This window comes from Phasianus colchicus, chromosome 6 (genome assembly GCF_987193195.1).
Source record: "Phasianus colchicus chromosome 6, bPhaCol1.hap1.1, whole genome shotgun sequence".
In the NCBI taxonomy this organism is placed as follows: Eukaryota; Metazoa; Chordata; class Aves; order Galliformes; family Phasianidae; genus Phasianus; species Phasianus colchicus.
Genome location: NC_143441.1, coordinates 14,749,670 through 14,763,786, shown reverse-complemented (window position 1 = coordinate 14,763,786; position 14,117 = coordinate 14,749,670). Strand labels below are relative to the sequence as shown.

Genomic DNA, 14,117 nt, shown 5'->3' with positions numbered 1-14,117 from the left:
TCTTCCAACCTAGCTAGCATATTGTTATGCTGAAATGGTGTAAATGAATAGCTATATGGGTAATGGGATTATAAATAGGAAGAAATGGATTCCATATGTTTGTTTGATTGATTTAAGTTTTTAAAGTGTTTCATGGCCTTTTCTGCAACATGAAGCACGCACTCTTATTATTCAGTTTACTTGTGCTTCTTAATTAGCAGATGCCACCACTGAAGCTATGACTTCAGTTACAGGTTTAGACAAACTCCACGTCATCCAAAATGGGGGGGGGAAAGAGGGGCAGAGGAGGCCAGTTTGTGAGACAATTGCAAGGAATTCAATATGTCTCCTAAGAACAAGCACTGAGTTGGAAGAAATGTAGAACCTTATTTTTCTCGTTTTGTCATGACGCTGTCTGACAACTGCAGTTTGGAAGTACGATGTTTGAACTTCTCCAGGCAGCTCCTGAGAGTGGAGTCTCTTGCTCGGAGTTTACTTCAAAAGAAACATTGTTTTTGTTTGTTACTCTTGTAAGTTAAAGATCGTCATACAGTCTGGCTGCAAAGAATGTAGCAAGGAGGCAATACTTGATGAGAACCTATAGCAGCTTTGCATTAAAATTTGGGTTGTTAAATACATTTCTTTAGCTGCATCCTTACTGATGGTGTAACTTCTCAAGAAACTGGCTTACAGTAGTGTGTTGTAAATGGTCACGTATAAAATGATAACAAGACCAAATCTTCCATTGAGGTCCAAATGTATTTCTTTAGTTTCTTGCTTGCCAAAGCAAATTCTTTTCTCTTTGCCCTTTTGCACAATGAAAAATCAAAACTGAGCAACGTTAACTTTCATGTTATGATGTGAAAAAGGGAAAAACAAAACAAAACAACCCTAAACTATCTGAACGTATTTGAAAGAGCTGCTTCTGTTTAGTAGACGCAATGTTTTATCTTTGTCCTCTGCAGCTTATGATTAGACCTAGTGCTGAGGAAGCTCACTCAGCAGCCTACAAAAAAACCCTGAATCATTAAGGTGGAAAGGAGAGAGTGTCACAATTACCTGCAGACAGGAATTGCTTGTTTTACGGTCGCTCTACTTGCTTTTGGGGTAAAAATATGCCTGTTTAGCAGCTACGTCTGTGCAGTTTGCTTTCATGCATTCTCCAGATATTTCCTATCTATTAGTCATGGTTTGGGTTGGGAGTTTAACTCTCACGGTGTTGACTTTGCTGCCCGGTGAGGAGGCTGAAATACCCCCAGCAGGGAGATAGCATCGGCTGTCCCCACAATGTATGTTAATCCCAGTACGCCCGATGCACACGTGGCTTCTGTCTGTGTTCACAAGTGCAGTTTCCCAACGCCTACTTGAATGTAATCCTTTCTTTGCGGGTGTGAGAAGAGTGTGGCCCGGCCCGCAGGCAGGAGGGGCTGAATGAGCGTGGCCATGGCACAGCAGGACCTGCCCCACCTGAAGAGCAACCAGCTGGGGAATGCAAACAGGTGTACCCAGCTACGCTTCAGCTTCAGAAAGTTGCTTTGTGAATGCACGTTTGGGTGTGTGCATTTGGATGGAGTCCTCTGTTTTGTTTCGCTTCCTCTTCTTTTTTTTTTAGGGCATTCTTTGGCACACAGGGAGCAGGGACCTCATTCAGCTGCACGCCACCGGGCCGCCTCCCTGCTCGCTCCACCGGCTGCTTTTAGAAAGCGTATTTTTGGAATCAGCACGGAGCTCTCTCCTCTCTTCACCTCATACCTACCAATCCCGTGCTTTTTTGTCGCTCGTGTTTCTGCTTTGAGAGTTTACGGCGTTCCCAGCTCTCAGCCATCTGGTCCTGCAGAAGGCCTTGAAGAGAGCGTTCCAGCTCCGGCGCTGCCTGACAGGCCTCCTCGGGCTGGTGGTGCTCGGGGCCTGGTGTGAAGCAGGGGTCAGGTGTAAGGAGTAATTCATCAACCACACACTGATTTCAGGCTGCATTTCCAACCATCTGCAGCTTGGATTGCCGCCAGAGCTCAAAAGTCTAGCTGGAGCCCATGTGATAGTGCCAGAGTGGAGGCAAACACTTGCAAATAGAGGAGCGCATTTCGAGGAATGAAGTTGATTTGCACTGAGCCCTCGTTGGATTCAGCGTGGTGCGGTGTGTTTTCAGTGTCTCTGAGAGCTGCTTTAAGGGCTCGTGGGTTTGTTGAAGTGCCGTTTAGAAATGTGTAAGGCTGGGTGTAATTTTGGCAGAAGCATTAATACCCAATCCTAGTGTTTTTGCCAGTTGCTTTAAACAATAAGGAATGTCAAAGTGGTGATCTTCTGAAAGCACAGAAATACATGAACTTGTTCGTTTCTTGTTACTGTTTGGCACGTGTGAATAAAAATGTTGCATGGTGATATACATTGAGATAACATTGTATTTCTTTGTTGGTCTTCCCCTCATGTGTTTTCTCAATGTAAATTTGTTGAAACACAAAAGGTGGGAAAAGAATCTCCCAATTTTTTTTTTTTTTTGAGCATTCGTTTTCCTGTGTGCCATGCAAGTTTATCTTGCAAGAATATGCATTGCTTCCATAGGGAAAGATTTAAGTTACAAGCATTTGCCAAATTAGGCTACATACATGCTACTGTATCTATTAACACCCAGAGCTTGCTGTTATGTAGAATAGTCAGTACAAGGCACCCTTCTGAATTACAGACTTGATTTTTAACGCCCGTGGGCTTTCAGAGTTAGCATGATGGTATATTTGTACTTGAATTCAAATGTCATTGTAAAAATGGTCAGGCTGCTAGCTCCTAAATTTCCGTGGATTAAGAAGTAGATAAGAAAAGACATGTTCCAAGCAGGATGCCTGAGTTCATTTCAGGTCTTGCTATAAGCCTGGATAGCATTCTCTGTGTGTGTAATTTCAAGCAGGGCTTTTTAATTGTTGTTATTTTTTTCTGGTGTAGGGAAGTAGGTTTGTCACTATCTATACTCCAGACAGGGACTTCAAGTTCACTTGCAAACGAGTCCATTCTGGAGTGTCCAGGAAGGGAAGCAGATCTTAAAGAATGAGTTGGCTGTTCTTATAAATTTGTTTTGTTTTTCTTGAAGAAAAGTCTTTTAATGTTAGAATTTTATGTAGAGGGAAAAATGGTTGATGTGTCTCCAGAACTTGTTTCCAGTGCTGCATTAAAACTGTGTTTTGTAACAGTCTCATCAGCTACAGCTGTATGTGATTAAATAGTGTAATATCAAAAGCATGTGTGAATAAGAGCTTTTATGATATAGTTGTTCCATACCAAAGACTGCAGATGGGCAAAGAAGGGAGGCTGAGAGCAGTGATTTGCTCAGATACTGTCAGTGCGTATGTTGTGAGTCTTTGCGTAATGCTGTTTTGCAATAGCTTTCCCACTCCTATGGGCAGCGTTGAGTGCTGGAAGGGAGTTTAGGAGTAAACTTTTTTACAAGGAGAGCTGCTCTCACTGTGCAGTGCATCATCTTGCGTGCTCGTGCAGAATATCTCCAATATGCAGAACATTACCAATATTCGTTTAGTTGATTAATAGTAATATTTCTGAATAGAAATTATAGTCACAGAGATCTATTCTGCTTCCCTTGAAAAAATCAAAGAACTTCAAAGTTATTCTCAGTAATGCGGAATCAGTCCCACAAAGCACATTCTGTTCTCCAGGGTGAAAACCAGGACAGCTGAACATACAGAGTTATGTTATTGTTGTTATTTTTTTTATTTATTTTTTTTTAAAATACAGATTAGAAAAGAAACAAGAGCTGTCAAAATGATGCTATGTTGTACAAATGAGTCGGGACATACTGATGTTCTAATGGTGTTTGGGGCTTTCTGTGGCTATATTTTTTTTTAACTTAATACTGTTTATTCTCTATGTTTATCTTAATTTATATTTTTACAGCAGCTGTTTTTTGTGGTTTTCTGCTCATTCTGTCTTTATTTGTCTCTCTCTCTTTCTCTCTGCCATGTTGAGATACGATTTGTACATAGTGGAACTCTAATTGAGTCATATGAGATGTCTGACATGGAGCCTGGTGCCTATAATGAACATCAGCAAGTTCTGCACGAGAGTAACTTGGTTGCTCCACAAAAAGTATAGGATAGAACAAAGGATTTGTTTTGCTTCTATTTGTATGGTTCTTAAGATAAAAATACTGTGAGGCTTGTTGGAATTTTGAAACAAATCAATTTTTTTTTCTCCGTAGGTCTTTCCTGACAATGCAGAGTTTCTAAATGGAGAAGTGAAGCAAAGGTTACTTGCTGTATCTGTAGTCCCACGTTGGAAGGTCCAGCTGATTTCCTTTACCATACTGTCTTTTTGACTGCTAATTTACAGTTAAGGCTAATCTCTTCTTCTAGAGGTTGTTATTAGCTGAGAGACTTTTCAGGCCTGACATTGTCAAGTAAGAGAGATTATTTTTCTCATACTTTTGGATGCAAATAATTTTCTTTCTTTCTTGTCTTCCTTGTTTGTTTCTGTGCTTGTTTGCTTGTGACAGTGGTGGGAATAAATTTCCTTTCCACTTATTAAACATAGCCATTTATCTTTTAAAAAATACATATATATTTCTAGTAATTTAGGCAGATTAAATTGTTTGGACAGATTTTCTATAAGGGCTGATTGTATTGACTCATTCAGATGCAAATGAATGAAATAAAGCACACAATCTATAGAGATTGTAGTAGGAGCCAGAAGACACATATGATTGCATGTTTACGATGTAAAGCTCTCTGATGTTTTGTTCCTTGTCCGTGTCTCCTTGACACATGTTTTTATGGATAGTGCCATGTGGTTGGTGTCAATTTATAGGCTGTCATGAAGTGGAAGTGATGTCAGTTCTGTGTAATTCAGAGTTATCCAAGATGGAAAGTCATTGAGCAGATTTGTACCCCCAGCTTAAATCAAGCTGCATTTTGTTCTTATTTTGTGAGTTGGCAGTAATAGATTAAATCCTAAAGGTTCATTTAAATGTGCTGTTTCACTGTAGGGCGCAGGACAGGCTGATGCAGTGCCTATTTAACCTGTTTGCAAGAAGCGCTCTGGTTATCCGAAACAAAATGCACTGTTGTTGGGTTGACCTCCTGGCTGAGAAGCTGGTAACCTTTGCTTCAGGTCTGCTGGAGGGTGAGAGGCAAGCTGAGGATACAGGTGCTGAGGCAATGAGAGCAGGGGACTGATAGGGACACAGCTGGCAAAACCTTGTGGTGGTGCGATGGTGACCCACAAGAGAGGGAATGGAGAGGACTTCAGCTGGAGGCTTTTCGCAAGAGGAAGAGATAAGGGAGCTGGGTGTACCGCTACATCACAGAAGGGTCTGAAGACTGGGTATCCATAGTTACAGCAGGAGAGTTAAAATCCAGATTTCAGGGACTCACCTGGTGTAATGTCCTCCTTCTCTTTCAAGAAGAAAGTATCTAGCAGTTCTTAAAGCTGGAACGATGTGCCTGTGTGAATTCCCTGGTGCTCAGAGAACTGCCTTTTTAAAGTTTGCTCTATTTTTCCCCTCTTGTTATAATTTTTCCAACTGAGGGGTAGGGGGGGGAGGAAGAACATTGCAATTCTTAGCCATATAAGGGACTTGTTAGTTTCTTTATGTGGTTGGGAATTGTTTCTTCTTTTGGTCTTCAAAGGCTGTTGCTTTAAAGGGAAGGAACGGCTTCTTGCTTAGACAAAGGCTGCAGTGCTTATTTCTTCTTTCTTGCATCTCTGACCTTTTATTAGGGGACACGCATATAAATAAATTCAGCTTGTTGATATCGTGCGAGTTGATGGATGCTCTTACAAAGGGAGAAGCATAATGGGAAATGCGGTCTTCTCTCATTTTAGAGTGATGAATTTGGTTGGGTGCCAGTTAGTAAGCACATGACCTTTTCCCTACATCTTTTGATTCATGGCGGGGGTGTTGGAGCTGTGTTAGTGATCTCTTGTTTCAGCTTTTAACCAACTCTGAAATATTAAAAATGAATTAGGTCACTTGGAGCTCAGCTAATATGTCTGCGATTCAGGAGGATGATTTCCTATTAATGAAGCATAACACACCACTTAAAATACAAAATGCAGGTTTTTGTCAACACACAAACAGCAGGAACATATCACTTGTGAGTCAGAATATTTTATCTTGAAAATGCTATCTACTGAAGGCAAACCAAACAAGATATTTTGCAAAGACGGTGTTATCGGCAGCATTCATTTTGTGTTCGTTCCAGAAAATTGTATCTGCCTTTAAGCCTAATTAGAGCTAAGTTTTTCAGTGTATTTACTTTAAGATCAAAACTGCCGACAAGACTGCTTTTAGTATCAGCTGAGATGTGTCTACACAGCTGTCAATGTTCTGCTTAGCTGATAGACGCAAACCAATAGCCTACCACGTGTAATTGAACTGTATAATACATACTTGTTCTGTGTGCAAATAACTCTGAAATTGTTCAGCCAAAAAAAAAAAAAAAAAAAAAGGAGACTGGCGATGAGATGAGCTGTAGGCAGTGTGGTAAGGTAAGGAACAGGACTGGTAGCTCTTGCATAAGTCTCTGCCCGATTTTTGCATTCATGAGAATTTACCTTTAATGCCGTTCTACACCTGAAAGACATCAGAGGAAAGTCAGAAGCACTGCAATTTTTCAGATGTTTGGCAGAACATTCAGGATGGCTTGGTAAGCTGGAAGCTTCACCTCGGCTCTATTAAGGTGGTGTTTACTGCATTAAAGTACTGTTAAACAATCCTTCCTGGAAAAAAAACATAATGCAGATGTAGTACTGTGGCCTTTAGGAAAGCAGCTGTGAGCCTGGGAGAGCATCCTCGTCACAGGATTGGTGAGCACTCTTGGTATCCCTATGAGGCTTTTCCCTCCTAAAGAAACACAGACTGATCCAAACAATCCCAGGGTGCCTTTTCTGTTGGCGCTCTTGCTATGGGTGCTGGCTGGGGACGTAAGGTGGTCTGGAAACAGGTCTGGATGATGCATGGGGACCCCTGGGTGACAGCACTTGGAGATACCTGTTGGTCCCACTCGGCTGTGGCTGCCTTGCCAAGTTCAACTATGTGAGGCGCTGTCTCATCTGAATTTGAGGCTGCTGCTGTAGCTCCCAGCTCCACAGATGCCCAGGAGAGAGCAACAGGCAGCTGCCCCACCAGGACACACTTGTTATCTGTGTGATTTAGCAGCCTCACTGGCCAGTTCGCTTCTGCTTTATATCTCTGCCATTTTACAAAATCACTGTAATTGTATAGGGTTGTTCCTGTGCAACGTGTAATTTCCTGTAGTTTGAAAAGCTTTCAGCATAAGATTGTCTAAACTTAATAGCATAAACATTAATTTAGTGTGTTGGATGGGTTATTGGGTGTTTTTAGCATGCATAAGTCTGGCAGTAATTGTGCTGGACAGAAAAAATAAGTTTTGTTTCTTTTGCTTTCTACGCTTTTCTGCTTAGATAGTTCCCTGGTGATGGACACGCTCAGTACGTAGCAGTCGCTTCAATTGTCAGCGAGTTGTATAAACATTAACTAATCTTTGCAACCCTTCCTGAGAGGTGCCTTGAACACCTTATTTGCTCATGTAATTGCTGCATTCGAATAAGGGCCACAGCCTCCAGAAGTCTATACTGATTACTGTGAGGTTTTAGGGTAGAGTTGTGTACCATCCACGTATGCTCTTTTCAGGCAGATTCTGGAGGAGATGAATGTTGTTGCTGCTTTATGAGCAAATACCGTGCTTGAGTGGTGTAATAGCAGAGGCAAAGCTGGGAAAACAGAGAGAAAACATTTGCAGAAGTGACATGTTAATCCCTGGTTATCCAGAAGTGCCGAGTGCCCACAACTCTGACAGATGGAGTGTTCAAAACACTCGAAATCAGACCAAATATTACTCCCAGATGGTACATCCAGGATTGCAGAGTACTTCTGAAACACACTTACCTGAGGCAAGCAGCTGGGCTGGCCTGAATGGGGATAAAAGCATGCTTCAGCCCTTGTGACCTCCTTGGCAGGAGAACTGAGGCAGACACAAAGGATGAGCTGCCTGGAGGAGCAGGTGTAGGAGAAGTCTGTGGTACGTGTCCAGTGACACAAGGGCAGATAAGGGCAATTGTACTGATTCAAGCTGTGCTTGTCCAAGATTCTTCCAGAAGATGTTAAAAATGTAGTGGGCAGCTGGGCAAGGATGTTAAAGACTGCTGTGTCCTCTTACCTAGTAGAGGAAGACTTTCAAACAGTGCCTGCTCAAGGCCAAGCCTTTCTGTTCCGTGCTGTGCCACTTCTCAGGCATTGATGAGAAGGATGTTGAGAAACAATTGTCATGAAACATCATATAGGGACTGATCTGTGCTTGAATCTTTCAGGACAATTACTGTAATCTACAGTACCCTTTTAAGTGAATGGCAAAGAAGTTATTTACTGATCGGTGATAGTTAAACAGTAGTTAGTAGATGCATGGTCATTATAGTCTATTGGCTTTGGTTTCCTCATGCCCAACTTTGTGGGCTTGTCAGGCCTTATTTTAAGTTTCCTGTTGTCATTTTTTTTTCTTTTTTTTTACCCTCTTTTATTTTTGCCTGTGACATTATCATATGTGCTTCCCTCACTGGTGTATTGGAAGTAGTTGCTTTCTTAAAAAAAAAAAAAAACAAAAACAAAAAACATACGGCTTGTTTGACTTTAAGGTATGTTGTGGATGGAAGAGAAATGGATGATATTCCTGATGCTGATAACTTCTTGTTTCCCAAAGGCTTTGTTTTTAAATAATTATGTGAAAACACTATAAACAAGGGTTGATTATTGGTGCTTTTAAAGCAGAACAAGGAACTCTGCCAGTGGCCACAAAGACGTAGATTGTGATTTTTATAATCTGTGTTGAGGGATGAAATATGACTGCCATGCTCCAACAACAGCCTGTGAAATAGGCTGTATTTATGCTTCATCTCTCCTTTTCTTTAGCAAGGGAATAAATTATTAGTTGTTTTTTATTTCTCAATCTTTGGTGGGTGACTTCCTTTCTGTGCCAGTCAGCTATTCTGGAGTAGGCATACGTGACTTTAATTTGCTTCCATCTCCTTCCTGTTCTCATTTACTCTCAGAAGAAATTGTCAGGTAAGTTAGTGCCTTCTTTTTAACTCGCTTCAGTAAAGAGGCAATCTGATGTTTAGATGGCAAGGGAAGACCCAAAGAGGCCGAGGCATCAGGTGTGAACACCATAAGCATGAAATGAATAGAAGGAAAGTCAGCAGTCATGCTACTCTTCTGTTATTTGTCCTTTTTTTTTCTTTTTTTTTGCATTAGAAAATCTGCCTCTTCACCATTTCATTTTGTTTTTTTCCTTCCTTTCCTGTTTTTTCTTCTCATCCTCTTAAGGTTTCTTCTGGTTCTCTTTCTTTTCCTTCAGCCAGAGCTTATGTGTATGTTGTGGTGCTTGTTCCACTGATTGAGCATCACCTCTTTTTTTTTTTTTTTTTTTTTTTTTTTTAAGAATAAGTATTCTAGTGGTGTTTCCTAAGCTGGTCTTACTCTTCCCTTTTTTATTGTTTTTGATGTTGTTTTATTCTTTGTAGGCTACCTCTGACTGTGCAGTTCTGCTGTGCTGAGCTGCATACAAACAGAGGGTAAGAGCTAGTCCGTGCCTGCAAGAGTTGATGAGCAATGTGAATAAGGTGGGCTCACAAAGGGTGGGTAGGAGCAGAAGTAGTAGCAGAAATGAATTGCCTGGTACGGGGCTGTGGTGCAGAGCAGGGCCAGGTGGTAGATGGCAACTATCTAGTGTTTACCTGCATACTGTCTGCTGCTCTACCACCTTGGGAATGAGTCATTCAACCCTCCCAGTTCATGCTCTATTTCTTTTTTTTCATTTTATTTCCTAATAGTTAGAGTTGTGATTGCACGTGTTTACTTCAAAAGTGCCTTTATGCTCCTTCCCTGGGCTTCCTCTGGGCTTTGATCCCTCTATTGCTGTTGTTTGGTGGGCAGCCTGCTCTGCTTTGCTGCCTGGCAGATTTCAGGTGCTGGCAGCACAGCAGGGGAAAGGCGGTGCGGTTCTCTGGAGGTCCTGCCAGCATTTCAAAAACACAGCCCCGGCCCCTACTGCTGGCTGGCTTCATGGGGAACAAAATGGAGCTGGACAAAAGAGCAAAGTGGCCGAGGTCAGTGAGATAGCAAGCCTCTTCCCAGCAGGGAGAGCTCCAGAAATATATCCTAACGTGCAATAGCTGGGGGCTCACACTCGATCAGGCTCAGAGTGGGTGTTTTCACCTCCCATTTCACCAGGGCTGCAGCATTGCAGGGAGCCACATCTCACACAACTGCTCAGTGCTTTTAACAAGCAAATACTGTGCGGGGAAAAGGATGCATGTGTCTTGCGCTTCAGCAAGTTGGCTGCTGATAAATGTTAGGCTGAAATTTCAAAGGGGCAATGCTCTGTACAGTAGCTTGGGGCCTCAGAGTCAGAAGTGCTGGTCACCTGCAGCTCCTATTAACTTCAACTAGAACCGTATGTACTTTGCACTTTTGAAGACCAGGAGCTCCTTAGGGTTTAAAAGCTGGCTTTTTTTTTTTTTTTTTTTTTTTTAATAGCAGTTACAAGCTGACGGGGAAATCTTCTTTCACTTTTACTGTATTTTTCTTAGGGGAAAAGAAGGGGGTTGGAAGACCAGGGGAAGAACTTTTTTTTTTTTTTTTTAACAGCACTGATATAATACATTTCAAAAGCGAATACCTCTGTTTCTTACACTTTATACTGTTGGTAGCATAACATTAGTGATTTAATTATCTGTATTATTTGTCTTGCTGCTCAGATTAGATAAGAAGGATGGACATCATTTCTTCACTTACAGCTTTTTTACTTCTTAAGAATTATATCGTGTTTGGAATGCAAGAGCTGCCAGAAGATGATCGTTTGCTTAGACGAGAAAAAAGGTGATAGACACTTCTCTTGTAGGTGGAGTTTTTTCTGTTAATGAAACATGCATTGTGAAAAAAAAAAAAAAACAACTCACTACTTTGGTCTCACAGTTTTATTAAGCGGCAGGGATTCAGTATTCCTAGAGGTAGATTAGTTTAAAAGGATCTAATTTTTCAGTATGTGTGTTTGTATGTGTACCCATTTTTATCTCTCTAGAGATATCTCTCTAGACTGTGAGGAAAATCTTGAACATCTAACCCAGATACACCAAATGATTCAAAAGACAGCACACTCTGCGTTTTATTTATTTGTCTTCTAAAAAGCTTGTGAGATTTCAGCCAACGTCACCAGGGTTCCCAATGCCCACAACATCTTAGATTGCCCAGTTGAGTACAATGAAAGAAATGAACAGAGTGTTGCCAAATGGTTGATGCCAACTAGCTTTATCTTCACATCGTTTTGTTGGGAAGTTGAAGTGAGGGCAGTGAGCACCATTACAGCTCCTCTTCATTTCTTTTGGACATGGGAGCTGCAATTTCTAGCAACACTGCATTCACAAGGAGGGATTATTTAGCAGGAAAAGACTACCAGAATTTGGCCTTTAGGAAAGAAATTTCACTTTCTGAGTATATTACAAACAATAGAGAGTTAAGAGATGAAAAACTGCCACTACATGGGAAAATAATACTGTTTCAATTTAGGCTTTGGTTTAGTAAGTTTTCCTGGAAAGAAACTTGTTCCTGAGGGCATTTTATCTGTTTTTCTCTCTCACTCTTAGGGTTTTATACTGCTGCCCATCACCACAGTATCTGAATGCTTTCTGTATAAAGATTGATAGTCCCCCAAGAACTCTGCAGTCTGTAGCACATCTTTGTTTAGGGGGAGAACAAATATTTTGGGCCCAACCTTTCTAATAAAGTACTAGTTTAATTTGTCATTTAAATTTATATGTTACAATCATAATTATTGTTTTAGGAGATATTATTAAATATTTTTCTTTTTACGATTTTCCTGAGGTAACAAAAAACCACCATTGTTAAAGTTTGACTACATTACTGTTAAAATGTGTTTTTGTAAATGTCACATCAAGCAGACAAGGGACAAGTTATCGTATATCTAATTTCCAGACATTTTTTTGTTGTTGTTCAATGTTATCTAGATTGTTTGAAATGTGTTCAAATTATATTTACATTTTTACAGGTGATGGATAGCAGTTCTGTATCAGCTCATGAGAACTGTTAGATGCAGTATTTTATCTTATAAAAAGATAGAAGTAGATGCTTAAATCAGTAAATGGGAATAAATTCTTAAAAACTAGCAAGATTACAATGGGGGGATTTACTAGCTGGTTTGGATATTCAGTTCTAAATCATTTCAGTATTAATCTTGTGTGGCTAATCTATCTATCCAGCTATGTAATCTGCCTGTTTAAACAAGATACTTAGCTCTTCCCAAATAATTTCCAAGAGAAATAAAAATAAGGGCTGTTTTCTCTATCTTTCTTTACAGTCCATCAGAGAAATACCTTGATGAGTACATTCTTAATTTATATGTGTGGGTTTTCTCTCTTGGGTGTGAACAGTATGAAATTTATGAAGAAACTCAAATTGTGGCATTGAATCCTGTGGTTATTTCAGAAAATAATTGCTCTTGTAGTTCTTTCTTTGTTGTTGTTATTCTTTTTTAAATTCTCACTCCAGAGAGTGAGCTCCAGATGTTAGGGCAGCTCTTTCCTACTGCCAGCATTTAGAGTGCGTCCCATGAGTTTCAGTGAACACGGATGCTTCTGGTGACATATGCTGGTGGTAGTCAGAGAGAGGTTAAGGTAAACCACTGAATATTAAGGCGAGGATTTGAACTAGACTGTACATTTAGCGGGCAATTTGTGGAGAAGGAGGAATACTAATAGGTTTCTGCAGAAAAGAAGAGAGGAGGGAACATAATCTTTCAATAAGGAGGGTTTTTAATTTTTTTTTTCCCCCTCAATGATTGCTAATAATTTGGTAGAAGAGATGCCTGACTTCTTGAAGTCTCTTCTAAAACTTCAAACCAATCTCCTTTCCTCAGCTATGAAATCAAGTATATTCACAGTATTTCTACCAGATGTTTCCTAACCAGTGGCTGTGTTACAATGGGAAAGGAGGAACCCTTACGTTATGGAGAGAGGTGTGGCTGAAGAAGTTGTGGAAGCCTCTACCCTCCAGTTAAAAAAAACTCCTGCTACCTCCTCAAGTGTCTTATCCAGTGTGCTAATAACTTTGTAGCTGGGAAGGGAAGGCGGTATTTTCATATTTCTTCTTTTGTGCTTCATGGAGCACCTGCTATCCCTACCCCTATGAAGACACTTCATTATGAACAGAGTATATGGAGGTGAAGGAGCACAATCAACTGAGCAGTGACAGCTCCATCTGAAATGTCTTTACTTATTCTTTTTTTACAATACACTTTTTTCTACAGCTGCTGCTTTAACTTCACATAGTCTTCAAAGGCGTTAAATGTGTTATCACGTGTTTCTGTCAGTTTTCACCCATGAGTTCAAGCAGTCAGACGGTACATTCTTGTTTCAAAAGGCAGCTGTGTAGCTGTATCTTGCCTTTTACTATTCAGTGCCTGTTGGAATTGGTGGGAGCTACTGAGTGTATGATATTTTTGGAAATCAGGCCATTGAAGTATATTTTGGTTATAAATAACCATGAGCTAATTAGGTTTTAAAACAATAACGATTCACAAATGAAGTGTATCTTTCTTGTCTCTCGCTAGTAGAGATACTGGGTCAACTTGGATGAATTCCTCCCTGGCTTGGATGGCCTGCTGCGTCTCCATACCTTCCCTGCGCAAGTTTCTTTTTTGAGGACTGTGACTCAGCAGGGTTTTGAAGTGGATGAGTCACAGTCCGACTGGCTAAGTGACAGCTACTAAGTGGGTGGGTAAAGCAAGGACTTTATTCTGGGAAGGTGTAAATACAGATGGAGGCCAAGTCTAGAGGTGAAGGAGGCCAGGGGATGAAAGGCATTACCCGGTAGGAAGTGCTGGTGGCTGGCTGTAGCTGAAAGGAAGTGCGTTGCTATGTTTTACAGTGCCGTGGGCGCCCCATGCCTCTCGTGGGGAAGCAGATCTCCCAGATGAAGAGCAGCTAATCCCAGCAGATCGCAGAGAAAAGTGGACTTTGCTGGGGGGCGGTTGTTTCTATCGGGGAGTTGGATTTCTGACCAAAAAAAGTCAAGCTGGTTTATCATTCAGCCTTTTCATTCAAATAGA

General features: G+C 40.9%; 1 protein-coding gene and 1 long non-coding RNA gene across 13 annotated transcripts in view; both read left to right on the top strand.

The window, feature by feature from the left end:
* The window catches only part of RBMS3 (RNA binding motif single stranded interacting protein 3), a 697,193-nt gene that overhangs the window by 258,355 nt on the left and 424,721 nt on the right, over window positions 1-14,117 (top strand). The gene's annotated exons all lie outside the window — the stretch shown is intronic.
* LOC149917443 (uncharacterized) overlaps window positions 10,510-14,117 on the top strand; it is a 46,486-nt gene continuing 42,878 nt past the window's right edge. The window contains exon 1 of the long non-coding RNA XR_016467715.1: window positions 10,510-14,117. This exon is cut by the window's right edge and continues 24,436 nt beyond it. This is a non-coding gene — a long non-coding RNA (uncharacterized LOC149917443).